This window comes from Agelaius tricolor, unplaced genomic scaffold (genome assembly GCF_023055355.1).
Source record: "Agelaius tricolor isolate 1412-34295 unplaced genomic scaffold, bAgeTri1.0.p SCAF_5, whole genome shotgun sequence".
Classification (NCBI taxonomy): domain Eukaryota; kingdom Metazoa; phylum Chordata; class Aves; order Passeriformes; family Icteridae; genus Agelaius; species Agelaius tricolor.
The window spans coordinates 29020298-29047987 of record NW_027269265.1 but is presented as its reverse complement, the minus strand read 5'-3'; the positions used below and the strand labels follow the sequence as shown (position 1 = coordinate 29047987).

The window sequence follows — 27690 nt, the reverse complement described above, 5'->3', positions numbered from 1 at the left end:
TGACTGTGATTTATTTTCATATATCAACATGGCCATTGTCATTGTCTTGGCCTAGCAGAGAAAGCTATAATGTGGAATGTTACTGGCATCATCTCAAAGCTGGGCATAGAGTCAATCATATTTTGTGTAACAGGGAAAAGATAGAAACAAAATTATTTGATGTGCCAAGGAGTGAAAACTCTATGAGCTACCTCCATTTTCTTTCAAAATGAAATTTTAAAATTTTAAAAGAAAAAATATTCAAAGATTTGAGGTTTGGGGGTTTTTAAATTTTTGATTTTGTGTAGCAGCTGACACCTATATATTACTGTTTCACTAGAGAGTAGTGATTGGTGCCAATGGTCAGTGATATCAATAGTTTTGATTGTTATTTACCTGCATTTTGATATCAAGAATAAAACCATGTCCATTTAAAGTATTCTAATTAAAGAGAATTAATGTTAGCATCCAATGAACATGAGGTTTACATTATTCTGAATTTAATACAAATATACAGCACTGTATGTATTTTTAATCTTTTCTACAAAAATAAGTTTAGGCTTTTAACTAAATGCAGCGTGCCATGAGCAAGGAACCTACACCTTGTTCAGGTGAGCACTGGTCAAAACAATCTATTTTTGGAAGAGATGTATGTAAATGTAACAAGCACAAAATAAGCAGAGGCCAGGATGTGAAGCTCTAGAGGAAGCTATTCCCCACCCTAAGTAATAAAGCCAACACAAAACAATTCTATTCTATGATTCTTAAGCAACCTAAAGGCTCACCTTTGTTGTGTGAACTCCCTGATCTCCATATATCCATATGTAATTAAAAAAATTTCAACGTGGCAGAAACATATTGCCAAAAGCTGGTATATTTGTATTTGAAAGTGAGGGGATTTTCCTTTTTGCCAACTTTCTCTCTTGCCTTTGAAATTTGTATCTTTCTATCTGTTCAGTGCACTCGTTAAAATAATTAAAATCTAAAGAAATTAAGTTTTCCCTCAAAGTATGTGATAGCTTTGCTTTAGGGTTTAAAAATATTCAGATTCAGTCTGAGTAGCTCCTATGAGATCATTCCTGAACTCTTGTGTCTCCCTTTATGGAAATTTTAGGGGGCTAAATCCACTTCACCAATGACACACAGGCTTTCTGCATTATGTTGTCTCAAGAGGAATCCATTTTATAGCAAACACTGTCTGATGATTCTATAGATAACATATGGAAAGAAGCTTATTTTTTTAATATTCTTATAAAATAAGACATAAAATCATGGCACAAAGGGCTAAATTTGAATACTTTTTTATTACAATAAAATTTTGAGAACATTGATATTGATGGGTATGAACATATGGTATATTCAAAAGAAACCTCATTAATATTAGATGTATTCTAATAAAATATTACATTCAATATTATATAATTTTTAAATATTTCTATGCATTTCAAGCAATATAAATACATTTAGTACTTAGTTTAGGCTTTGGTATGGAAAATATAGACATTTGATAAGTGTTCTAGGTTGTATTTGTAAACAACCAAGGTAGTTTCAACAGCAAAGACCCTCACCATTTTCATAGTATTACATACAAAAATAAAGCATCAAAAGAACCAAACAACAACAATAACAAAATTTTTAGAAAACCCTTCCTCAAAACATTCAGTAAAAGTTGAATTGTGAGTGGCTTTTCTGTGCACTTATATTATTTCACTAATATTCTGTCCAAGAATGCTTGGAACAGCTATCAAGCTATCACCTACCCAGAATTGTAGGCACATGTAACCCTACATATAAGAAAAAGGAACAAAGAAACTGAAGGTCCTTGTACCAGATATGTGTTCTAACATGACTTTATAAATATTCTCTCAGTTAAAAAATTTTAAAAATTGAAAAAATATTATCCCGACACCCTTGATGTCAGGATAATAGAAGATTCAATTATGACTTTGACAACTTAGGTACCTTGTAGGATATTATATCCCAAGGCTCTGCAGCTTACCTCTGGTTAAAAACCAGGCTTATCTCTGGTTCTGTCATTTCTCTTGCTTCCTCAATTGGAAGTTTTCTACTACTGCTTGGCCAGCTGTGTAGCCAAAGTCTACAGATCTCTTATGTGTAGTTTCATCATTTAGTAGGACATTGGGAGTATCATCCATACATCAGTCACTCTGCTGTATGCAATGTCTGTCACTTGATATAGACAAATAAAATATTCTTCTGCATACAAAGGAAGGGAGGACTACTCAAAGGTCTGAATTAGGTTCTAGTGTCACCGAGTTTCAGCCAAATGCTCACATTTCACAGCCAGGATGGATAAGCAAGAGCTTCCTTTACCTCATTCCTCTCTAAACAGGTGAGGTATCATTTGAATGGTATTCAATACTGCTTAGTTAAAAACCTGTAAGGGAATAACTTTAATAAACTCTTTCCTAAAGACACCCAAAAAAATAAAAACCCCAATGATGGAAATGCTCAATTTTTTCTGAGCAATTTAATTCAGAGAGCTTTTCTTTGTGTTTCCCATACCTCTCCCACATGAGCTAATTTGTTTGTAAGTATGACTCCATTTCTTGCAGTGGTTGAAGGAAACAAAAACAAGCAAAGTAAAAGAAAGAGTTGATTTTATCTATAACATATAAAGTTCTGTACAGAACCAATTTTTGGCATTAGATGTGGGCCATTATGGCTTAAAATTATGTTTTGACAATACGATAGACTCATAGTCAATCTAGTTCTCCACCACTGGAGCTTAGATGCCTCCACTCAAATTCAAGAATGTGGTTTTTTCAGGTATCCTGTTCTCCCTGGATACATGGTACACTGGGTTAGCATGGCTGTACTCCACTGGACATGGTCATTAGAGCTGTCAAATGACCACAATCTACATATTTTGATTGTTATTTTAGTGGCAAAATATTGATATAAACAAAAAGTTTTAAGTTACTTATTATTTAGGATATTTTTTATCTTTCAATTTTTTATTCTCTCTAAGACATAAACCTAACGAAAATGAAACTATTATGTTTAATCCACAAATTAATTTTTTCTCAGTTTTTTCTCAGTTTTTTTCTCTATGTTTCTTTTAGATGTAATATCACTGCACTCATGCACACATGCACTTTTTTTCTGAGATAGAAACGGGTGATCCACATTGTCTTATGCACATTTTTGATACTCCAGAACAATTGGTTTTCTTCAAAAGGATAAATATTCTGGTGGTCTTTTGGCCTTCTGTCTTCTTTTCAGAACAGTCTGCAACCCAGTGAGAAAAAAAAATGCTCTCCTAGAATATGAAGGAAACAGAAACATCAGTAAAAACCATATTATGCAAGAAAGATTTTTTAGTTGATTTTCTGAAATTAAGTTTCTATGAACTCTTGGTGATCCTATTCTTTCTTTCAACTTGATGAAGAACCACCCCATCCTTCACCATGAAACCTAACAAAGCTGAGGCAGGGGGCAAAGATTGTACTAACTGCTTTAAATGAAGGTGCACTGGCTGTCTACAGTTCTTTGCTACAATATCTTCTGAGCCTAGCATTGGAAGGAAGCAATACAAGGCTTGTTTCTCACTTTCCCACAATTCCTCTGCTTTTCAAGATGTTTCCAAAAGACATATACATGTGTTACATCTAAGTGTCACTATAAAACAATATGTAGCTCATTTTGCTTTCTGAAAGAGATTCTGGTTACATGTGTATAAATCAGACCAAACAAATATTTTTCTCTTCTGTCATTATATATTGAGTATTCAGCATCAATATTTTGAGCACAGAGCAAGTCATCATGTTTATTTAGTGATGTCTGAATTCTTTCCAACATGACTTGCTGATTGATAGGTTCAGAGAAAGTTTTCTTTTGAATGCCTATGGGATTTATTCCTGAAACAGATGAAATTTCTTTTCCATTTGAATGTACCTGTTGTCAGCAGTCAGGATTTCACAAGAAGAGATAATCCCAAAAAAATCTTAAATGAGAGCACAAAGAGGTTTGAAAATGCAGTTCTAACACCTTAAAAATCTCCCAATGTGACTTCAAAATGAGAAGAAATGCAATTCCAGACTTTGTTGCTAAGGCAGACTGCCATGTATGGAACAAATTGTACTGCTTTGCCAAAACCGCTTTCATGCCTTCATAAAGTCATATATAACAGTATGCCTAATTATTGATTAATGAGCAATTAGATACCACAACCCCTAAAGTCAGGGAAAGAGGTGCAGCCTTCTCACCTAATAATAGTGGAGATTTCCATGCCATACTTCATGATATTCAGATCAACAAAGGCTGTGAGGCAACCTGATGCTGAGATTTTTGGGGAGAAAATTCTCAAGGAAATTGTTCAGTTGTGAAGAAAGGAAATGTCTCAACATCCTTCCCAGAAGGTTCAGTCTTTTAAAAGGACCTCACAGGAATGAGAATAACAGTAAATATAACTTTGTTCTTACTTGTATCACTTGATACCTGAACATTCAGATTAGTGTATGAGCAGAATAGATGCTTTCAACTGAAAATTATTAAATTGAAAAATTACTAAAAAACATTTGGTGTAAATATCATCCTCTGCTTTATCCTATTAAAATACCTGAGACCTGAGAAAATTCTGCTTTTTTCTATTGATGTATATCTGATAGTTTTCAGCGATAAAAGGTGGAGACAATCCCTTTTCTTTTTACAGGGAAAATTGGAGAATTTTTTTAAGATGGTAGCAAACAGTTTTAAAACCTCAGAGTCCTTGGTCATAGCTTACCTTTTTAAGTTGTCTTGGCACTAGAATGGGTTCTTCTTTGCTGCACTCTACTTAAACTTAAGCACCTTTTCATGGGAAAGGAATGCAAAAACAGGTTAACAACAGCTTAGAAGAGAAATTATTTATGGGTGAAGATAAATCTTGTAAAGAAATTCCGGTCCAACCATCCAGGGGTCCTCTGGAACAGTAACTCTCACATGACCTGAGCTGGGACCAAGGCTCCTTCTCAGCTTCACCTCCTGCTCTCACACAGTCACACCAGGTTTCCCATTGCAGTCTCAGACATCCAGGTCCTTCAAATCATTTAATCACGGCACAATAACCAGAAACAAAACTAAGCTTGAGCTGGTACTTCCAAGGAGGGACCCAGAACAAAGGAACTCTTGGCCTTTTTATACCATCACAGTCTGAGTGACAGTCTGGGGGGCAAAGGGTCCTGCCATGTCTGGTCCCCCAGCAGGGCCACAGGTCCCTGTGCTCTTAGTTGTGCAAAGGGTTGGCAGGTCACAGCCTCTTGCCTCAGGCTCTCATCATCCACAGCTTAACCTTCAAGCTCACACTGCAACTTTCAAACTGAGCTTCCTGCACTGGATCATCAATGAAACAAAATGAAAAGACAAACCTCTATTAGTTCTAAAAAATGGTGTTTCAGCAACACCAGTTAAAATCAAGCATTAGTTTTATCTATTTACTGTGAAGCTGGACCTTTATAAGTAGGGATTTGGTAAAATGGATGTTGCCTTGTAACATCCAGATGGGCACATACACTTATGTTCACAACATGAGGTGTGAACATAAATCAGAGATCTGTGTACTGCTCCAGGGCTATGATCCTGTTGGGATCACAAAGACATGGTGCCATGGACCCCTTGACTGGTTGCAATGGAGAGACACAGGTTCCTTAGGAAGAACAAGCTAGGAAGACAGGGTGGAGCAGCTCTTTACATGGGACAGAATATTTGCAGCTCTGCTTGGGGATGGTGATGAGCCAGCTAAAAACTGATGGATAAACATCGGAGTAATGGCTGTCTGATGCAGGCTGCCTGACCAGAAGGATGAAGTAGGTATATACACCCTACATATAGGAGATAGGAGCATTCTCACATTTTCAGGCCCTTGTCCTCATAGGGGTCTTTAACCAATCTGTTATTTGTCAAGGGGAAGACACAGGGTGTTTTGGACTGTTATGGGTTAATGACTCAAAACACTCCCCACCTGTGGAGGTCCCAGGATGCTTTGTGGAAGACAGGTTTGGAGGTGTAGGAGGGGAACTTTTGGGTGTGTAATGGCTAACCTGTGATCTGGTATGACACAGGGTGAATGATGTGCTAGGAGTGAGATAAGAGACAAATCCAATGGGGATAGGGTGGTGCCTCTTGTGAGGCTAAACTCTCCTCCTTACATAAACCACTGGGTTATAAAACTCCCATCCTCCCATCCCTCAGGGAGGGTCTGATGGGTCATTCCTGGCCCTGCTGTGCTGACACAAGAAGAGAAAACTGTCATGTCTCAGATGGTGTCATAAACTCTCAAAGGCCCCTGAAGTGCCTCCAGACTCAGATATGAGTCCCTCCACCAGAGAAATGAAAGTTCCCCTTCAGGGGAGGTACCCAGGCACTCCCACCTGACCCGGGTGTATCATAACCCATTGGACTTCAATAAGGTTTTCAAGACTGCTTCTTCTAAGATCCTCATGAAGAAGCTAATGAAGTCTAGCCTGGATGGACACAGTGAGCTGGATTGAAAACTGGCTGAATGGCCAGGCTCAGAGGGTAGTGCTAAGTGTCCTGAAATCTTATTGGAGGCCAATAACTTGGAGTTTACCTCAGGGGTCAATTCTGTGTCAAATTCTGGTTAGTATTTTCATTAACAATCTGAACAATGGGCAGCATGTGCCCTCAGCAAGTTTGCCAATGACACAAAAGTGGGAGGAGTGGTTGAGACCTTAGAGGGTCATGCTGCCATCCAGTAGGACTTTCAGGCTGGAAAAATGCGCTGAGAGGAGCCTTTGGAATTCAACAAGGGGAAAGTGCAAAGTCCTGCACAAACAATTGTATCAAGTTTCCCTGGATCTGAACCACCAAATGGTTCTGTTCACTCTGTTTCTGAAGTCTAAAATTTCTCTGAGTCAAATACAAATATACATATGAAAAAACTTGTATTAAATTATGTATTTGAATGAATGTTAACATTTAATGATACAAGTACTAAGTGCAAAATTATGTGTGGTAAAAAAGTGCTATGTCAGTATACTAACATGATCAGGTTTTATAGGACAGCAACAAGCAGTTCTTTGAAGTCTTCAAAGTCTTACCATTTTCTTCTTGTACTTAAAAGGGTTATATGAAACTGATAGACAGCTGGCTTCTTAAAAGAAAAAAAGGCAAAATACTCCATATGAAAAACAACTGTGCCTGAAACTTTAGTAGAATGCAGGTTTTAATATTAGGAGTAAATGAAGTGATAATGCAACCTGAGAATGAGAGGGTTACTCAAATGATTTATAAGCTGCACCAAAATCCATTAAGTTTGGCATGGTCATTAAGAAATCACACATGTAGAAAGTGAAAGACTTTATTCTGCACACCAGTTTGTGAGCATGGAACATATTCTAGGAATGACCATGATGATGTAAAAAATGCTGATAGCCCTCTCTCCTGACTCTGAAATGGCTAATAGTAGACATTTGGTAGAGGAGGTTTATCAAGGACAAGTTTGTTTCTGTAAAATACCCAGGACTTTATGTAAGCCTGCTTCTACTGGAACATCTCATGGCTTTTGAATCCTTATGATACATTATCTACAACAGTCTGTACTTCCGATTTCTCCAGTTCAGTTAAGAATTATATGAAATGTACCTGTCATTTTTCCTGGGCTGGTGCCTGATGATTTTGTCCAATGCCCTTGGTGTGCTCAGCAAGAAACACTGAGTAATCATATGCAGTTCCCATCTGGCTAAGGATCAGAGACATTCCATCCCAGAGTAATCACTGAGCAATGCAGGGACAAATGAAATGCCTCTCCCTTACTTATTTTGCTGAGAAACTTATAAAAATCTTGAAGGCCATCAGTTTATAAGTTAGAAAACAAAGAACCATCATGTCCTGCAGTTTAACTTGGTTGACCTTGGTACTAATTACTTGTTAAGGAAAGCTAAGGGCAGAGATATCTATGCTTATCTCTGTGCATGTGTTTTAAGAGCCATTTCTTTACAGCATCATTTAATATATGGTGTGGAGACTACTAAAAGGCAATAGCTATTTGTGAGGGTACATATGCTTGTGACCAGCTCTGTCTGTTGAAAAAGAATGAGTTAAAATATTTGCAGAAAGACAGTGATACTACTGGATGTTTTGTAAAGATCAAAAATGATCTAGAAATAGAACTCTAGGGCAGATGGTACAATGTACAGGAGTTTTAAAGAATTCTGCATGAAAAATAATTTCTGTAGTGTAGTAATTTCTGTGTGTACCTCAAACTGCCAAAGACTCATAGAAATTAGTTCATTATCTAACTAACTCTGGGTCCTTATCTATATGTTTTTCTCAAGTGCTTTCTTGGGGTAAAAAACCCCCACATAATTTTTACATAAATCATGTCATCCCCTCATCATGATCCTGACACAATTATATCTTATGTATTGTGCAAAAAACAGCAGAGTCTGCTACTTTCTTTTTTAAAGGATAAAAATGCCTTGTTATTCAGAATATAAGCAGCAATGTGAAAGGAATTGAAAATAGGTATAGGATCTAAAAAATGAGGAAAGCAATAAAGTTTGGAACATTAAATATTCTTGAACTGTAAGAAATTCAATTATTCTGTCCTTTGCAGCCCTCTCCTTTTCATTAACTAATTTTTCCTCAATTCAAAACCTGCTTCCTTCAAAACCTACTGCTAACTTTCTTCTAACACAGGTTTTACCTACTTCAACAGTGATATCTCCCTCTTCTTTGCCCCTTTGCTTTCTAACTCGATTCCCTTCTTTCAACTTGTGTTGCCTGTCTCTGAATGCTTGGAGACACTGCTGGGACAGATTTGTATGTTGTTTTGTATGAATAGATTCCACTTTTACTGTGTCCATTAATTGTTACTGCACTTTACCATCATTTTTATTTGTAGTCCTTTTCCATCAATTCTCATAATGCAATCCCTCTTCTTGAATTTCAAGCACAATTACCTTACTTTTCAGCAATTGCTACTTTTGCATTGTGAAAGTATGTTGCAGAGTGGCAATGGCAATAGAGACAGTATGGGTATAATTTCAGAGAAATAATAGGAATATCATGACATAGTGTAAGGAACAGTTCCTTACTCACAGTATCCACATGCAAGTATCTTACCACAACATAATATAATGGAATTCTAAAGACAGGTTATTTCATGGTGTTTGTATCAACTCTGACTAATTTATAGCCAAAGATTTGGGTATTTAACAGCAACATGTTTAAGTCATGCTGTTACCTCTTCTGCCAGTTTATATCACCAAGGAGATGCAATATGAGAAATGTCTTTACTTTCTCTAAGCTGAACCAATTTGAGGAACAGTGTTAATTGTAAAAACTGGAGAAGAACTTTAATAACACTTCATTAATTTAATAAAGAACAGAATGTAACCTATGAATAGTTTATCTGTTAATATACTCCTTTTGACTTGCTACTACCAGAGTAGTTCACTAAAAGCATTACAGTGATTTGAAATGCCAGAACAAGCCTCTGGAACTTTTGGACAATTTCTGCTCAAAAATTTTTAATGAAAAAATGTATCTGTTAAAATTCAAATTTTACCATGGCATTCAAATTTGTTTTAGGTAATTTTAGATATATTTCTTCTTGGGGCAAGTAGATCTGATTTTTGACATTTTCATTTGCAAAATAAAATCAAAAACTGTTTCAATATTTGTTTGCCCCGGTGTTAGTCCCTAAGGAAGCATGTAACAGCATTTGTTAGGATGGCTCATAGAGCTTTTTCTACAGAGAGGAATCACTGATTTAATTATATCTCCTGTAAAATAATTCAGTTTCCCTTCTGAATGCATGACTAAAGCTCCCAGGGCAGATTGTACTATGATTTAGCTTACCCTACATTTGGACTTCACAGTGCATATGGAATTATAATAAATCCCCGTGGTATTCAGGTTTGTATCAAACTGAGAAAAAAAGCAAGCATCCAACAGTAGCTGGATGAATTAAAAGAAAACACTGTAACAGCAGTAGTCACATCCATAAATCCTCCTTCCTATCCCACCACCCCCAAGCAGATCCCTGATGGAATGGTGACTGTAACTAAGACTGAGCTGCTGGAGAGCTGGATATCCCAGACAAACAGTGGTTAGTCCTGTGCACCTCAGAGTATGTGCACACAGCATCCTTGTGCCCAGGGTACCCCAGACAGTTGGCCCACAGTTATTTAATTGCAATATGTTAGCAGGAATGATTACAAAAACTAAAATTAGAATGTTGCTTAAAGACAAGCTTTTTAAGCTTCCAGTGCAGGAATAATTGCTGCTTTGCCATGTCATTCTAATTCAGGATGAAAATAAGAGTTGGAATAATTAATTTCCTTTGGGAAAAAAAAACCACCTCTGCCCCCTATTACCTGTATTATACTTACTTTATTTAAGGGTCATGAAAAAAACTCATAGATTAAATGTCCTTAATTATGAAAAATCCCCCAAAGCCTCTGTTTCTAGGAAAGTAGAATTTTTGCAGTTCTTGCAGAACTGAGTAAGCAATTATGCAGTAGGACAGAAAACTTCCAGTTTTGTATGACATTTGGATACAGTGAAAATAAGATAGAAAGGGGAGATGAAGGAAAATTGTCCAGGTGATTATTTAAAACTGATCAGGAATTTAAAAGCAGATTTCCAGCATCATTAAAAGTAAAACTGACAGGCTGCAGTGAGAATTACACATTGGCTTCCCCTCTGCCACATATTTTTCCCCTATCTGTGAGTGCTCTTTTAGAACCAGGATCAGGTTATCCTGGTGTAGCAGCTCCAAGAACATCACTTCTGATGATCCTCCTTGGGCAAGTCTCTCATGCAGTCTAAAGGTGTGAATGAACCCTGGGGTAACCTGGCTTACCCAGGTAAGCTTCACCACCAGCAGACTCAGATACCACCATGAAGATGTCAGGATCACCTTAGTTTAGTAATGGGGGCACCTATATAATATAGAAAACCTATGTGTTTGCTCTTTTTTTTTTTTCCTTTTTATTGCTGCAGATTACAGAATCACAGAATATTCTGGGTTGGAAGTGACCCACAAGGATCATCAAGTCCAACTCTTAAAGGAATCTAACTCAGAACTTTGGTATTATTACCTCTACGCTCTAACCAACTGAGCTAATCTCAGGGTAAGATAAGGTCATACAAAATATTTATAACTAAGAGTTAATGGAATCTGGCTTTTAAAAATCTTGGATTAACATTTTACCATGTGGTTCTTGACTTGTTCTGTATTTTATAGAATTTTCTAACTGTTGTATAAAAATATTTTGCCAACATCCCGATAGAACAATAAACAGAACAATCTGAAATATGTGTTCAATCAAAAAGAAAGCAAAACACCACAAATCACACAAATATAGAAAACAATAGCTAGAGTAGAAAGAAGGAATATTAAAATAAAAAACATGATTATGTTGTGTAAAATCATGTCAAGACACATCTCTGAAAAAGGAGATTAATTTAATTACCTCTAAATGGCAAAATCTGAAAAATTACCAGAAGAGTATTTAAGAGTTTTAGATGGAGAAAAGTTTAGTAGAGAAAATATAGTTATGAGGGCCAGAGTATATTTGTGCAAGTTTATGCTGACAAAAAAAAAGGTACCTATCATAACAGTCCAGTAAATAACCTAGTTAGAATTTTCTTACTCTTCACTCAGGCTCAGCAAGCCCTTTCCTGACATAGAGGAGAGAGATCTGAAAATGGTAAACATGTGAAGTAAGCATAACTTGCAATGTGCTTCCCAGAGCCAGCAGGAAAAGGCAGAGAGGATAATAACTTCTACAAGTTTTGCTAGTTTGGTCTTTTTTTTCCAATGCCAATGCTTAGAACGCGTTGAGTCATCATCAGCTGTGGAGATTTCACTGAATTTGATTGGATATTTTCATACATTTTGAATGCCATCCCAAGGCCAGATTTGCAATCTTTATTCAATTAACTGCCACGTTCAGTCCAGGTCCTGTTCCTGTGCACCATGTGTCTTTATTTTGCCTGGTGCCTTAATCTGCAAGGTGCCACAGATGTACTCATGTGCTCATTTGGCAGCTGCATCATGAAGTCTTTTCTGACCAGCTATTTTCAATGTTTGCATCAACCGAAAAGCAGAAATAAATAGTGATTACAGAAGGCAAATAATACTCATTTTATTGCCCAGTGAAGGCAAAGTTGGGACAATAGCAGAGCAGCTGTTTGGCATACTTTCTGGGATTTAGAATCCCTAACAGAAACCTAAGCACTTGTGTGTCCATTTGTGAGAATCAGCTTGGATGTTTGTGCCAGAGCTTTGTAGCTGCCAGCATTTCTATGTTCTTTATGCTGGGAAAAGTGTCAGCTTGCCTATACATGCTAGATAAGCAAAGGCTGTGAGCACATTTAGGGGAATGACCAGGGAAAAAGCATTTTCAATTATTCACTGTTAGCACAGAAAAGCTACAAGGAGTGAAATATAACCACTGCCACAAGCATGAGAAGGATGGCACGCTGGGAAAGGCGTTAGGCAACCAGCAAAAAACTAATTTCCAGTCTGATGCCTCTTACATTATAAGATACTTTTCTGAGAAAACCCACAAAGAAAATTAGATGCCATTCTTTGGTATCTGTAATGAGCTCTTAAGAGAAATATCCCTCTATCCAATTAATGGACATACTAAAAAATAATACATAAAATAGATTATAATATATATAAAATGTATATTAGCTATATGCTTTGATAACTCCTTTTAGAAGAGGTTAAATCTGATTGCAGATGGGTGAAGCTTATGTTAAGATACTTGTGAATATTCCATAATTAAAGTGGTTTATTTTTAGTATGAAGTCCCTGGTATGACCCCTACAGTTCTGTTTTCATTAAGGCATGCAAAAGAAATAGGAATTTGTCTACCTTACAATAAATCCTTCTTTGTGACTGCATTTTGATTCCTTCTCATCTGATAGTATTGATGAGTATATTGACAACTGTCGCTTCTCTTCCAACTTATTTCAGTCTGTGCCTGGCCTATATGTATTATTCTCTCACAATTCCACTTGTGGAGAGGTACCATGACTTTAGACTGGTAGGAAAAGCTTTGAATTTCATATTTGAATTGAAATTATATAGTACCATAGTACATAGTTGAATATTAAAGAGAATTATATATATATATATATATTTGTGTCAACAGAAAAAAAAAAGAAAGAGAAAGAAATTATACCAAGACTTCAGTTCAAATAGATCCACAGAATATAGAGGACATATTATTGCAAAAGCAATGGATTGTGCCACAAATTAAGAAGAAGCAAATATAAGTTTTCAATGTAAAAATATGCATATTCTCGTGTGGTAAAAGAGGTACTTGTGAGTGGAGGGTTTAAAGTGCATTTCTCACAAGAATGCCAAAATACATGGTGGTATAGGAAACCACCTAAAAGTAATGGCTAATCACTTTCTGACTGTTTGAGGGTGTTTTATTCTCTTTTGATAGGAAGTGCAAACTGTCATCATTGGCTGAATGATAAGTGGACTAATTGATTGCAGGAGCAATTAAGTAGTTTTTTTCTGTGTTTTTTAAGCAGTGATAGCTCTAAATTCTAAAATTAAGCCAGAAAGACAGCCTCAATTGTGTCATGAATTAATTATGATCTGCGTAATATCCATCAAAGAGAAATGTCTGATCTACTGGAAGGAAAAGCCTCGAGCATCCTTTGAGTTTCTCTTTCTCACTTTATCTGTTTACTTCCCTTTCTTTCTCTTCTGCTGACACAGAACTTTCATTCCTTTCTAGTAAATTAACCTATTTGCCCCCTGCCTGGGCTCCTGCCTCACTAAAGACTTGGGAAGACATTTCTGATAGCACAGTTCAGTTGGCTTGATTGTCTGTATTCTAGCGCACACTTCATCTGCATGTTTATGCTGCACGTTCTTCAAGGTACCAGTACTCCATGTCTGGCCAGGTAAACCTGGAGTTTCTTCTTATTTCCTAGTCATAGCAATAATCAACATTATTAATAATAACAGGTATTCTATGTATTTAAGCAGAATTCATTACTATTTCTTCACTTCTCACTAAATTTTTGTTACTCATATATGAAAACTTTTTTTTTCTGGTAGAATTAACTTGAATGAGTTTGCCAGTGATACTAATTAGGAGAAGCTGTGGACACCCTTGAGAGCAGAGGGGCCTTAAAGAGAGATCTGGATATCATCAACAATATGAAATTTAGCACGAACAGGCACCATAGCATGACAGGCTAATCCAGGCTATAGATATGGGGAATAAAAGGCTGGAGAGCAGCCCTGCAGAAACTGATCAATGGGTCTGGGTTGGTGATAAATTTAATATCAGTCAGCAGTGCCCTGGTGGTCAGGACAGACAGCCATGTCCTGGGGTGCATCACCAGCCAGGGAAGGGAGGAGATTGTTCTCCTCTGCTCCGCACTGATGTGGCAGCACCTCAATTACCGTGGGCAGTTTTGGGTGCCTCAATATAAGAAGAAAATCAAATTATTTGAGTGTGTCCAGAAGAGGGCAGCCAAGATGGTGAAAGGTCTCAAAGGCAAGAATTTCAAGGGGTGGCTGAGGTGAAAGGTGTTTTATTCATCTTGGAGAAGGGAAGGCTGAGGGGTGACCTCATCACAGTCTACAACTTCCTCAAGGTGGGCAGCACCAGAGGTGGAGGTGGTGTTGATCTCCTCTCTCTGGAGACCAATGGTAGGACACAAGGAAATAGAATGAACTTGTGTCAATAGAAATTCAGAATAAATGTTAGAAAAACATTCTTCACTGAGAGGATGGTCAGTCACTGGCTCCACTCCCCAAGGAAGGGGTCATGGCACAAATCCTGTAAGAGTTCAAGGAGCATCTGGAGGAAGCTGTTAGTCATATGGTCCCTTCCAACAATAGATATTCTGTGATTCTATGATGATATGAATTAAGGAATAGGAACTTATAAAAAGGCAGGCCAAATTAAGAAATTAGAAGGCAGAAATAATTTTCTTATAGAATTTTCTTATTAGACTGAAGAATTTATTTTGATTTGAGGCCAAAGTCCTTCATAGGACATATATTTAAACAATTTTTGTTTTGATTTGTCACAGGATTTAAATTCTTTTAATATTATTAACTGATTAAACCAGTGATTTACTCTGTTTTCAAACTATAAAAAAATAAATTAATGAAGAATTCTTATATATTGGCAAATTTTTCAGCTATTAACTGCTATGCTTCACTGCATGTTTTTAGGAACATTATAAACATTTTCAGAACCTAGATGTCTTTTTAAAGTAATATTATTTATGTATTACAACATATAGGAGCATGCTTAACATCTCCCTCAACAAAAAATATTTCAATCACTTGCCTTAAAATCTCTTTTATCAGTTTCAGGCAACTGTTCCACCCAAAGCTAGAACCTGTGTCTAGCATGCGGTTTAGAGGTTGGCCCTATCCTGTGTCCTCTTGCAGCACCTTTAGAGATCATTCAGCCACTGTTGTCAGTCTTCCAGTTCACCACTCCCACAGTATCTTCCTCTTTTAATTTCCAGCACTCCCATGGCCTATGTCTTCTCTTTACTCTCTGCCTTGAATGGAAACAAGGCAGATTCCCCGAAGACTGCATTGGACATTAAGGAAACACAATATGAACAAAGTAATAGGGATTCAGGAGCTGTGGCATAAGTGTTAAGTAGCTTAGGGCTTAAGAGCTCTCAAAGCCTGGTTCTCTCTCTCTTAGAGGCCTATGACCTGTTACAATGTCTGAAGGACAAGTGTGATGCATTCTTTGATGTGTCATTTTAAAGTGAAATGCAGTCATGCAGTCTTTCTCATGATATAAAAATTTAGACTTCCTGGATGGTTGGAAAATACAGCATGCTCTAGACAGGTGACTGCTATAGATTGGGATCCTAGACTACGTGGTTAATGTGAATAGTTAATGTGAATAGTTAATGTGAATTAATGACCACAGAACCCATTTTGTTTACTGTCACTAAGGTCATTGTTACTTTCACTAAGGTTGCACTGGATAACATGAAAATCCAGCATAAGAACCCACTAATAGGTGAGATACTACTAAACATCTTACACATCTTAGTCCTATATATATAATATTAGTGTATATATATTAGATAGATATGTATTTCTTAAAAAGTCCACATGATAAAGCAGAAATGAAGAAATATGTGGGAAACAAAATTAATATCATCAAAATTAATATCATTTTGCTTTCCGTGACAAATTTGAATAAAGGAGGTAAAACAAAAGGAGGAAGAAAGAAAAAGCATACATAAGCAAGGGTAGGTCAAGAAAAATTACAAAGATTCCAATTATTGTTATTAGTAGTGTCATTAACAACCCACTCCAGCCATGGAATTTTAATATGTTTCCTTATTCCACTACAAGTAATTGCATCCACCCAGAAAAACCAGTTTTGTTTTCTAAATTGTGTAACCAAAAATTGTCATCTACTGTTTTCTTTCTGCAAAGATGTATAGGCAATCTGTAAAACAATTTACACTTTACAAATTGTATTACCTCAGATTCAGAGAATGTCAACGGACATGATTAAAGGATGGGCTGTAACACTTGGCAGAAATTTAGCATTTATTTTGATGGGTAATTTCTTTCTATTCAGTGGTCAGCTTTACAGGGCTGTTCTGAGTTTCCACAAGAATAACAAAATTAAAAGAACATAAAAGCAAATATACCAGTGAGGAATTATTTAGACCCAAAAGGTTACATCTCTTAATTTTTCAAAGATTTATGACCTAAGAAAGGCTTTGTAAAATCTTTGTGGGTGGGGTTTTTTTCCATGTCACAATAAAAGCAGGAATAGAACTGAGACCTTTGAATGTACTTTGAGCTTTGAGTATTTAAGAAAGTAAACACCTTTACTAGCATGTGCATTGGTTATCCCATTCAATAACTACAGACGTTTTTCTTTAAAAACCACAAACCCTGTAGCACTTGCAAAGGAAATAATCAAGAGCAGAGGTGACATTTTACACTCTGTTCTCTTACTGAGTTGTTATATGACCGCTGGAGAGGAACATACTTAACTTTCCTGAACCTCTGCTTACTTTTCTTACTTACTTACTGAAAAATATAATGATTTTGGTTATATTAAAATCTCTGCAACAACTGGACTTAATACCATGAAATTAACTTAATTATTTTATTCTCCTGCTTGAAGATAAACATGCACTAAAAGCATATGAAGATTGAGGCATATGAAAGTTTTAGGGTCATGCCTTAAAGAAATGTGAATATTCCATAGAAAAGTTGTACAAATAGATGTTAAAAAGTAATAACTCTGAAGTACACAAATTTGTTATCCATCAAAAATTAATGTTTCGGAAGGAGTAGCTCTCAGCAGACTCAGCTCAATTTTGGGAGGCAAAGCACCTTAAGCATTTAGGCACCACTAAACTTTCCTATGTCCATGAATAACTCTAAGCATCCCTGGAAATAATGACCTCAATATATATCACTGAATGTTTTACAACATAAAACATTCACATCTGCCTCTGCATACCTAGATCACTTAATTACAACCTATTGTTGGCATCATTTTAATGTTCTGAAATCAAGGGAGTGTGCATATCTCCAAGCAGAGGAAAAAAAAGCCTGGCTGATTCAACACTCCTACTCAGGCCTTGACAATTTTTAACAATTGCACTTTAATCACATTTTTTCAAAGCAGATTGACTATTCAAAAGTTTCTGAAAGTCACTAACATTTTTTTTTCTACTTGCTGTGCCAAAATAACCATGACAAATTTCAAAACTTTGATGTTTCAATTTAAGGTTTTTTGCTGAATTGGGCTATAAATGACAGACTTTTTAAAAATATTTTTTTGCACTCATCACAAGACTCAACTTCTAGTGCTTCTGAGATTTTCAAGTTCTTGCTGTCTCAGAAAAAAAAGTTAACACTTGCTAAATATTTTTTCACATATGAATATCCATCATAAGCTCAACATATGCAGTTGTTTGCAAAGATGTGGAAACATAGAAACCTAGTAGCTTGAAGGGTACCATAATTATTACTAATAATTTTTTTTCTGATTCTGTAAGGTTCCTTTCATGATTTTTAAATAAATCTAACAATATGTAGATGGCTCAAGTAAGCGGTTCATTATACTGCAATTATTCTCCTTCAAAATAATCAGCTTGGTCATTTTCTTTTTTCTTTTTTTTCTTTCTTTCTTTCTTGACCTTGATTCTGAAATAGTTTGTCATTTTGGAAAAGGAGCACACAAATAAAAACTGAAGTATTTATTTAGTTGGATGGACTAGACTTAGAATTAGGGTAGTTTACTGACATGTTTTGTTAATTTAACTAACTTAGCTAACCTTATTACTGATTTAATGTATTTTGTAAATCAGAACCCTATTTTACTTGGCAAGGAGAGCACATAGTTAAAATACAGTTCCAAAGCAGGGAGTTTAACTACATTTTAATGGGATTATTCACTGCTACTTGCCAATATGAGTAAGATTTTCACAAACTCATCCAATGCAAATAGAACATGGCTGGGAACTAGATGGAAAAATGTGTTCACAGATAATCTCATCAACCATATGCACATTCATGGAAATAACATGGGGTTTAGGGGTTTGGGGTTTTTTTTGGTTTTTTTTTTTGGTATGCAATGATTCACTAGATAGCAAAAGCCACTAGGTGGCATTTGTGATTTATTAGGCTGGAAGAGCTGGTTTAAATATTACACCTAATCCTTGGCTTCAAGAGAACAAGATATTTAACATTCCGAAGCATTTAAGTCAAGGACCTCCCTCCATAATTAGATAAATGCATAGAATTTGCACTTCTGCTACATCATTTGGAAACCGACTTTCTGAAGGTTCCATTCAACCCCTAGATGTTCTCAGGCATGTATTCCCTGACCCCACAGCACCAGCTTACGTAAGTAATTACTTGTCTACAATTAAGCTGTAAATAATGCAATCACTTCATTCTTGTCCTGTCACTCTAGTCCCAACCACAACAAATAGGACTAATCACATACTTACTCAAGTGTGTAATTATTTACAGTTAAACTTCTGTCACTTTCACCCTGTTTGGAAACAGTAGAACACAACCTGTAATTAGCAAATGTTGCTGCAGGCACTTTTACTTGGAAATAAGCCATGGATTCAGCACCTATGTGAGCAAAGAGGTAAACCCTTTGATCCAGGATTCTGGCAGGGATTCTTCTCCTTGGGGTATTCTATTATCAGCCCCCAATAAGGCAGAGAGATCAATGAATTATTATTATGTCAAATAAGTCTCTAGAAAATCCCTTGACTCCTCTTTGTCAGAGGAGATGCTCTTGCATCATGGTTAAATGCATGAATATATGTGTATAAATACAGACTAATGTTATACCAATGTATATGTATTAATGTGTATCTGAAGATGTAAGAATTAATCAGATACACACCTGATTTTGATTTTCTTTGAAATGACAGAAAAAATCTTGGCATTCACAAATTAAATTGATGGATATAGGACTTGATTTATCACTTTTTTATATGGTTAATGCTCACTTCTTTCCTTGGTTAGAACCTGACACTGTGATAAAAGAAATCATTCTTTCTTGAAGAATTATATTCAGCAAAACACAATTGTATTAACAGGCGAAGAAACAACTGTATGTAAACATGTCACTAAAAAAACTAGCCATAAAGCAAATGCCTTTATGTCATGCCCTGGTTTATAGTCCTGAAACCTTCCAACTCAGGAATCATTGTCTCATAATGTATTAAGCACATCCCACACGTTACATTAAACTGTATGTGCCCTCATTTCATACAGATGCAAGTTCTGTCACACGTACCCAGCTTGAGCTGCTCCTTACTCTATCCCAAGGGCTGGTAAAGAACTATTCAGCCTGAACATGGAGGCAGAATTCATCCCATGGAGAAGATTGGAAAATTAGAAAGAACTCATTTGCCACCTGCCCTTAGCAGTAATTCCAAAAGCAGATGGAATATGAGATTAAAAACAGGAGCTTATTTTTGCTTACTGGCACATACACAGACTATTTAGAAGAAAGACTGGGTAAGAACAGGCACAGAAAATAATTGCCCTAACACTTGTTATCAGTTTATCAGAGTGGACAGTTCATTTCTTCCTTCCCTTCTTCCCTGTTTCATCCTCAATAAGCCTGTGGTTTATTTTGTAACTGTTCTCACAGATGAAAGTTGTTTTACACCCAGAAATCAGGGTGAGTTGACAAAACAAAACATAGATTTTAAATAAGCATTTTGTGCGAATATACTGGATTTAAAATTCTTCATTGAATTACTCAATAGATGCATTGGTCACTATCAGAGGTGGGATAACTCCCTGTATGAGACCCTCCTTGTTTTGAGTCAAACAGGTGTTTTTACTGGTATAAAACAGGTGTTTTTACTGGTATAGGTCAGTGCAAGGAGGTGAGGGGTTTAGCTTAGAATCTTTCAGTAGACCCTGGATGAAAGCAATAAAGGGATTCAGAATACAAGTTATCAATGCACTTTTGGGATATGAATAGTCAGAGATATATAATATAAAACTGGAAATAGTGAAGATTAGTTATTCAGTGTGCCTACCAGTCTGTCTTTAGAAAGGAAAAGTCTGAGGATTTCCTTCATAGTCCTTAACAATGTCTGGCAAGCAGGTTTGGATAAAGTGCCCAAGTATCCAATTACCATGGAAACAGTCATACTGGATGGAGTCTGTGGCACTTAGCTAGTTAGTAGTCAGTTGCTGTTGAATTACAGTGATATGAAATTGCTGTAGTCCCAAGATACTTTTTGAAATGGCAGTAGCTGCCTCCCAGTATAATGACTTACTTGAACAGTCTATATCAGCCAGAACAAAATACTCAGTATAATGTTTCCAGCTTGACAGATATTCTGTTAGGGAGCTATAGTTTGCTGTCAATATGATGCAGGGAAAATGCAGACATGCTGGCCTTTGTTTACTTTTTTTAACTGCCTGCTAAGACCATGACCTTTTGCTGCAGATGGTATACATACATTGAATGTTTGTTTAAACTGTCTTCCCACCTCTGACAAACATAACCCTCTGGATTGCATTATGCAAATGAGCTGCAAGGGACATAAAATAGAATTTTATACTTTTCTGCCGAGTAAGGCTTCCCACATCTTTGTATTTATGACACTTTAAAAAATATGTAATCCTTGGAGGAAAGTGAATGATTCATGTATTATTGCATATAATTCTTCCACCACACCAGAAAGTCTGTCAAAATGTCATTGCAAGCTGCCACTTGAGAAGCTGCCCTTCAGAGTCTTAATTTCCCTTTCCTTCCCCTCACATCCAACTAAGACCATTTACAAGACTCTGGTAACTTCATCTGAAATCAGTCCTTGTCAGATTATTAAAGATTTGTAAACTGCATGAGAGAGTAAACTACAAGATGTGCTGATAAGGCACTGGGTATATCAGTAATGAACATTATCAGTTTCTTGTTATCATTTGAAGGTAGAATATGCTTCAATGATTTACCTGCACACTAAGCTTTTTTCCCAGGTAAACCAGCTGCTGATCCTATTCTCTTTCCACAGTGTATTAAACACATCCTTGTGTTCACCAGCAAGAACAGGAAAATAAAGTACATTAGGATTTTTTTTTACTATCCAGAATTCTGAATATTAAAAAAAAAAGTTTGATCTGTAGTAAGTCATCAGCACTGCAAAATACATGCAATAAAGTTCATTGTATTAAATATCTTTTGTCTCTCCTAAGGTATGTGTTTCATAGAGGTCAAGCTTTCTGTTCACAGTTCATTAAAAACATTTGCTCCATTTTTGTTCATTTTCTAAAATGTAAGATTTTGAATTCTTAAGTTCAAAGTGATATATAATTTTCTTACAAATCCATATGATTTTTTTGCCTAAATGAATATAAAACTGAACTAATGACATCTTTAAGTTTGCAATCCATCACACTGAAAGCCAAGAAATTGATATATGCTATATGCTGAAGGTTTCAACAAAATAAATGTTACACTTCCAAATCTGCAGAGATTTGGAGTGACTTGTTAGAAGCTGTCATGAATTACAAAACTACTTTTTAAGTCCAGAAGGTTGTCACAATATTTGAGTTTTTTAAACTTTCCTATGTTAAAAACTACAGAAACACAGATACAATGTGTGCCTCAAGATAAGTCTTAATCTGACTGCTGTTTTCTTAGTCCTGAATTTATTGAAAGAATGTACAGGATCCAGAATATGGATGGTATTGATGGTCCTCCATAGCTGAAGGTAAAAAACATAAATTGGATGCAGATTCAGTATTAAGAAAATAAATCTTAAAATATGATTAGGATGAAAATTTGTCAATCCTTAACATGGTAGCAGTTATTGAATAATATTTCAAGGTGAAGTTAAAAAGCTAACACACATGAAAGCTTTCTGCCTTTTTGTCAATAGAGGCAAGAAAATATTCTACGTGATATCTGTTTCTTATCATTTCCAGGCAAGATTAGGAATTTGGTCATTAGTCACTTGTAACTAGGTGAGGTAAATCCAGCCAATTTATATTTTTTCCAGTGTAAGAAATTCCATATCAAAACACATTTTTATTCTTTTTCATTAGTTTTAGGGACCAGATTTCCTAATCATTTTTTCACATTATAGGTGTGGGTCTACTTTTGCACAATCAAATTGACCTCATAGATAAATCCAAAATTAAGAACTCAGCATTTGGTAAAAACTGGATGCTTGGCTTTTGGCATAAACTTTCTGGAGCTGTAGTTTGAAACTTCAGGGAGCTTGTTAATTTTTGGCTGAGTCATCGACCCCCAGGTAATACTAAACATCCACATGGGGATGTGTTTTCCAAAGGTTTGAGCCTCATAACTTTACAGCTCCAGCTAACAGTTTGAAAAGTCCTAGTCACCTCAGGGAGGTCTACTTTAAAATAAGGTGCTTTTGCTTGAAAGTAAATGACTACAGAATCTCAGATGTTGGTCAGCCTTAGGTCATCTCACCAAGTCTGTGTGGGGAAAAAAATGCAGGCAAAGGAAAGAAGGCAGCAATTCCATAAAATTGGATAGTCGGAAAAATATTCTTTGAAAAACTCTGTCATGGAAGGCTATAAAATACTGAGATTTTCTTATATAACTGTTGCAGCATGATTGTGGAAAAAGGGCAAATCCTTATTTAAAACAAAAATAGCTGATTCAATAGGTTTTTTTAAAGATATTACTCTGAAGTTCTTATTGATTGTCACTGCTGAAATAATATAACAGCAAGTGTCAAAATATAAAATAACTTCATGTTGAATCTTCCCCATGGCACAGAACTATTCATTTCCTGTACCATATGTTCATAAAGTAAATATGACACTTATCAAAGGTAAACAAATAAATATTCATGGATTTATGTTATTTATTGTGCAATTTATGTCTGGCATGGAAACTTTCAGTTCCTTTCTCTCTGCTATTCACTTGTGCAATTGTTCATTTAAAGAGTTTCTCCTGAAAATGCAGAAGAAAATAAATGTCTAGCCACATTCATGCTAAATGAATTGATTTTGTTTAACGTTACTAAAATGAATACAAAATTAATTAATCATCATTAGAAAGATATGGGAATGCTTTACCCTTTAAGCTTTAATATACTGCTTGGTTGTATGACAGTAGATATAAATCCATAGTTAAGCCCCTAGATGCAAGGTTTTGGGAAGTATTGGGAGGTGTCTACAACTGTAACTAGACTGGGGAATTTTGCTCTCATCTCTCTTTGAAAGTGATACTTATTATGCATGTTCTTTGGAGTTTTTAATGCTTTTAATTGGTATGTTTCCTCTTAGCATTTAGCCACTCTCTTGTGTCAGAGGCCAGAAAGGAGTTGTGTCTGCATAAGCTTGTTTGGACACATGCACTCTGGTGCAAATTAAGGAATAGTGGGCAAGACTTGAGGATGGAGACAGATGTGAATAATATGTGCTTCTTCCATAAGTTAAACACAGAAACTTCAGGATTATTTCTTAAAGCATCTCCACAGGTTTTCTTTCCAGTTATCAATTCAAGTTAATGATTTTCCTAAATTATTAGCCAAGGTACCTTTGCCTACCAGAGGATAACAAAATGTAAATTTCCAGCCATTTTAAATGTCTGGAGAATTGTTTTCATAATAAATTTCTTATAGCTCTCTATTTATTTCCCTCTAATTTTTTATCACTGCCACCCCCTTGTTATTTTCTGACATTGCAGTACTGGATAATATTGTGACCTACTGAAAACTAGAATCACAATAATACAGAATAAGACAACCTAGGAGGGATCTTAAGTAGGTGCTGCCTAAGTTAAAACAGTGACAAGGTCAGACAAAGTTTCCAGCACTTTAAGCATCATGTCTTGAAAACCTTCAAGACCAGACACTTCACAACTGTTATGGGCAGTCTGCTACACTTCTTGACAGTTCTGATGAAGAAATAATTCCCTTAAATCCACTCATATTCCTGCCATAAGCCAATACGAAGAGACTGACTCAGGTATTGCCAGGCTCTTATGTGCCACCTGGCACCTTCCCTCCTCTGGGCTGAACAAACCTGATTCCTCCTCTACTTTATCCTCATGCTTTAGCCACTTTACTCTTCCTCAGTTATTACTTTTGGCCATTAAATTTACTGGCTTCAGGAAAACTGGATGAATGTCTCCAGCATGGATTCCATCCTAGAGAACAAAAAGAGTGTGTGGCTGGGTAAAAACATGTGAAGTAGTTTTCCTAGTCCTGTTCTGCTGATATTCTCATGCAGAGGGTGCTACTTCCAAACATCAAAGTACAGACATTTAGAAGTAAGCAGAGGAGAAGTCAGTGCTTGTGCACTACCATATTTTGGAATACAAAAAGATTGTTTCTCCTTTCAGAAGTGCTTGAAAGAAGAAATAATAGCCATTGGTAGACACATGTGGTCAGTGACTGCACTAAATATTGCAACAGATGTATGACAGGAAAAGGCCATGTCAGATGGAGGACTGTTTGGCTATTTGTCTTCTGAATGTAATTTTTCTGTCTCTTCTTATCTAGTTCAAATTTCCTGGAAGGAAATGTACAAATCTGTCCTCAGAAAAGACCTGCCTTTAAATTCCAAACTTCAGTGAAATAGTTATGCCCTGACCACACATTCAGACTTTTGTTCTAACTATTCTCAACTTAATATTTCTGCTTGACAACCAGAATTTTATTGTGAATTGCCCAATAGAATCATAATGTAAACTTACACAGTGAGGTAAAATTTTCTCTTCAAAATGTGTAAGGTGAATAACTGAAAATAATGTTACATGATCATAGGTAAACTGAGGAAGAGTCTTCATAATTTTCAGTAAACTGCTGCTTATTTTTACAGCAAGATGAAGAGGAGAGCACTAATACCAGCAAAACTGAATTTCTGTGATCTGATGTGTGATAACTTTTCTGCAAGTAAATAATCACAATAATGACATCACACTAGAATTGTCCTTTGCATACATAGTTTAAATAAGGACCTCTGGTCCACTAGGCCTTGCTTACCACCAGTAAGTGAGGTACTGCTTTGAAGGTTGGTTCTAGCATCTGCATAAGCATTCTAGCATGTAAAAACCTCCTAACAACTAGATGGTGCTTTCAACGTGTGACCTGCTCTGTATAACACTGTCATCATGAGAAACAGTTGAATACCAATTTATCTGCAGCTTTGCTGAAAGGTTTATAGCACAGTGAGTAGTAATCACATTAGCTGCCTTTATCACTTGGACTGTACATTACATTAACATAATACAATTTTATAGCCTTAAGAAATATTAAACTGAAATGAAGGCAAGCAGTGCTTCACTAATGGATTTACAACATCTCTTATCCCTACTCAACTACAGTGTCTATAATCAGAGAGAATAATATTTGCACTTTATAAAGAGCTGTTCATTTCAAACATTGTGTTATTCTACTATAGAGTTGCAATTTAATTGGTTTGTTGAGAGATGCAGAGACTGCTTTTGTCCTTAATCCTGATTTTAAATTGCTCTTTTTATTCTTGTATATATCCATAACAGAGAGACACATGCATATGCACATACTTCCATAAGAGATTTTGAGACAAAAAATCTCCTCACTACAAACATACCATTGAAATTTGGTGGTATGTAATAAGTATAAGTAATTATAAGTAATTTTTAATTTGTGAAAAGTAATTTGCCTTGAGTCCCAAAAACCTCTGATTTTCCTCTAGGTATCTGAGGTAGCTTTGGTTCCTCTGGCAGGGAACATCGATAAGTTAAATACACAGAAAAAGAAATTTAATTAATCTTCTTCTCACCCAAATCCTCCTCCTGAAGTAAGGGAAAAGAACACAGCAAACAAAAGCAACTGTTCCTGTTCTAAAGGGAGTTTAAATGGGTAATAGGAGAAGCATATTTTCCTTGTTTCCACAGTCCCACAGAAGCATGAAGCTTGAAAATAAGAACCAAAGGCATTACTGAATTAATCTTCATATACTTAACCTCTTATAAGATTTTTTTATTTTTTGCCAATCCCAGTAAAAATAATTACTAACAATGGTCAGGCACTGAAATTGCTCTGCAAACAGTTCTCAAGAATACTTATATCTCCTGTCATCATTCCCTAACAGTCCCTTGTTTTTTCCAGGGCTGTCAGTGTTCCTAAGCTTTCATTTAAAGTTGTATTCAATCTCCCCACGTGGTAAAGATCTGACCCACAACTCAGTAGCTCAGGCAAAAATACAGGAGGAATCTAGAGTCTGTTCTAAGTCTCTTGCATCCTCTCATCATCCTCACCATGTTGTTTTGTTCTTCTGGAACTCAGGAGGCATTTGCAGTCACAAACCCTGATTATTCAGGCCAAACTTTTCCATATTGACTTGGGAGCAGGGTCTCACACCAAATGAGTTGCCCACACTGAATCTTTATGCCAGAAATCCTTAGAAGTCACATTATGCTGCTTGTGAGATTTATGTGTAGGAGTGGCCCAAAAGATCCTGTGTAATTCAGGTGAAGTTTTATTGATTTTTTTTTCTCCATTAGCAACTGTTTCATTTTTCTGTAACTGGCTTTTAGGAAAAAAAAAAAAAAGAGAATTAGACTTTTTAAGCATGATACATGTAATTTTTTCCTGTGTAATTCACTGGCCCATCATCCTTTCTTTTTAATTATTTGCACTTATAACTAATTTGCATTCTTCTAAGTTAAAAAAAGATATACAGTGGAATTAGACTAAGAAAGAAAGGAAGGAGAAGATATTTTCTGGTTTGTTTGCCTCTTCATGACCTGTCTAAGCTGTTCATGACAGTGAGATTGCTTGTTCATGCAATTTTACTTGTTCTGAAGAATTTGCAACAGGGATCAACCACACAAATGCATATTTATTGAGAGGCTGATAATCCTGCCAAACTTCTGGCTCTCCCAAATGCTCCATCTCAATTTCCAAAAATCTGGAGTTGCACTAAGACTCAGAGATGAATTGGCTGGAATGAACAAGTTTACTTTCTTGTTCAGGATTTATTATTTACTCACTTTTACCAGAATCCCTGTCTCTTCACCACCAGGATTTATGGCTTCCTTGCTTGTATGATTGTCTGATGATATTCAGAGGCACGTTTTGGGAATCCTTGTGTTGACCCTTTTCCTACTGAAGTAAAAATTGTTAAACATCACTCAAACATTCACCTGTTTTTATTATTTTATCCCATCTATGGTTGGCTGGGATTTTTCATTTGGCTACTGTCTCTTCCCAATATCCTTCCAACTTTAG

The 27690-nt window shown here is 36.1% G+C and overlaps 1 long non-coding RNA gene across 1 annotated transcript; it reads right to left on the bottom strand.

Moving 5' to 3' along the window:
• Positions 1 to 1264: 1264 nt before the first annotated feature.
• LOC139590001 (uncharacterized) lies at positions 1265 to 21419 on the bottom strand. The gene is made up of 2 exons (XR_011679194.1): positions 4727 to 21419; positions 1265 to 3262 (listed from the first exon to the last, which is right to left on the bottom strand). It is a non-coding gene; the product is annotated as an uncharacterized lncRNA (long non-coding RNA).
• Between the last annotated feature and the right edge of the window lie 6271 nt (positions 21420 to 27690).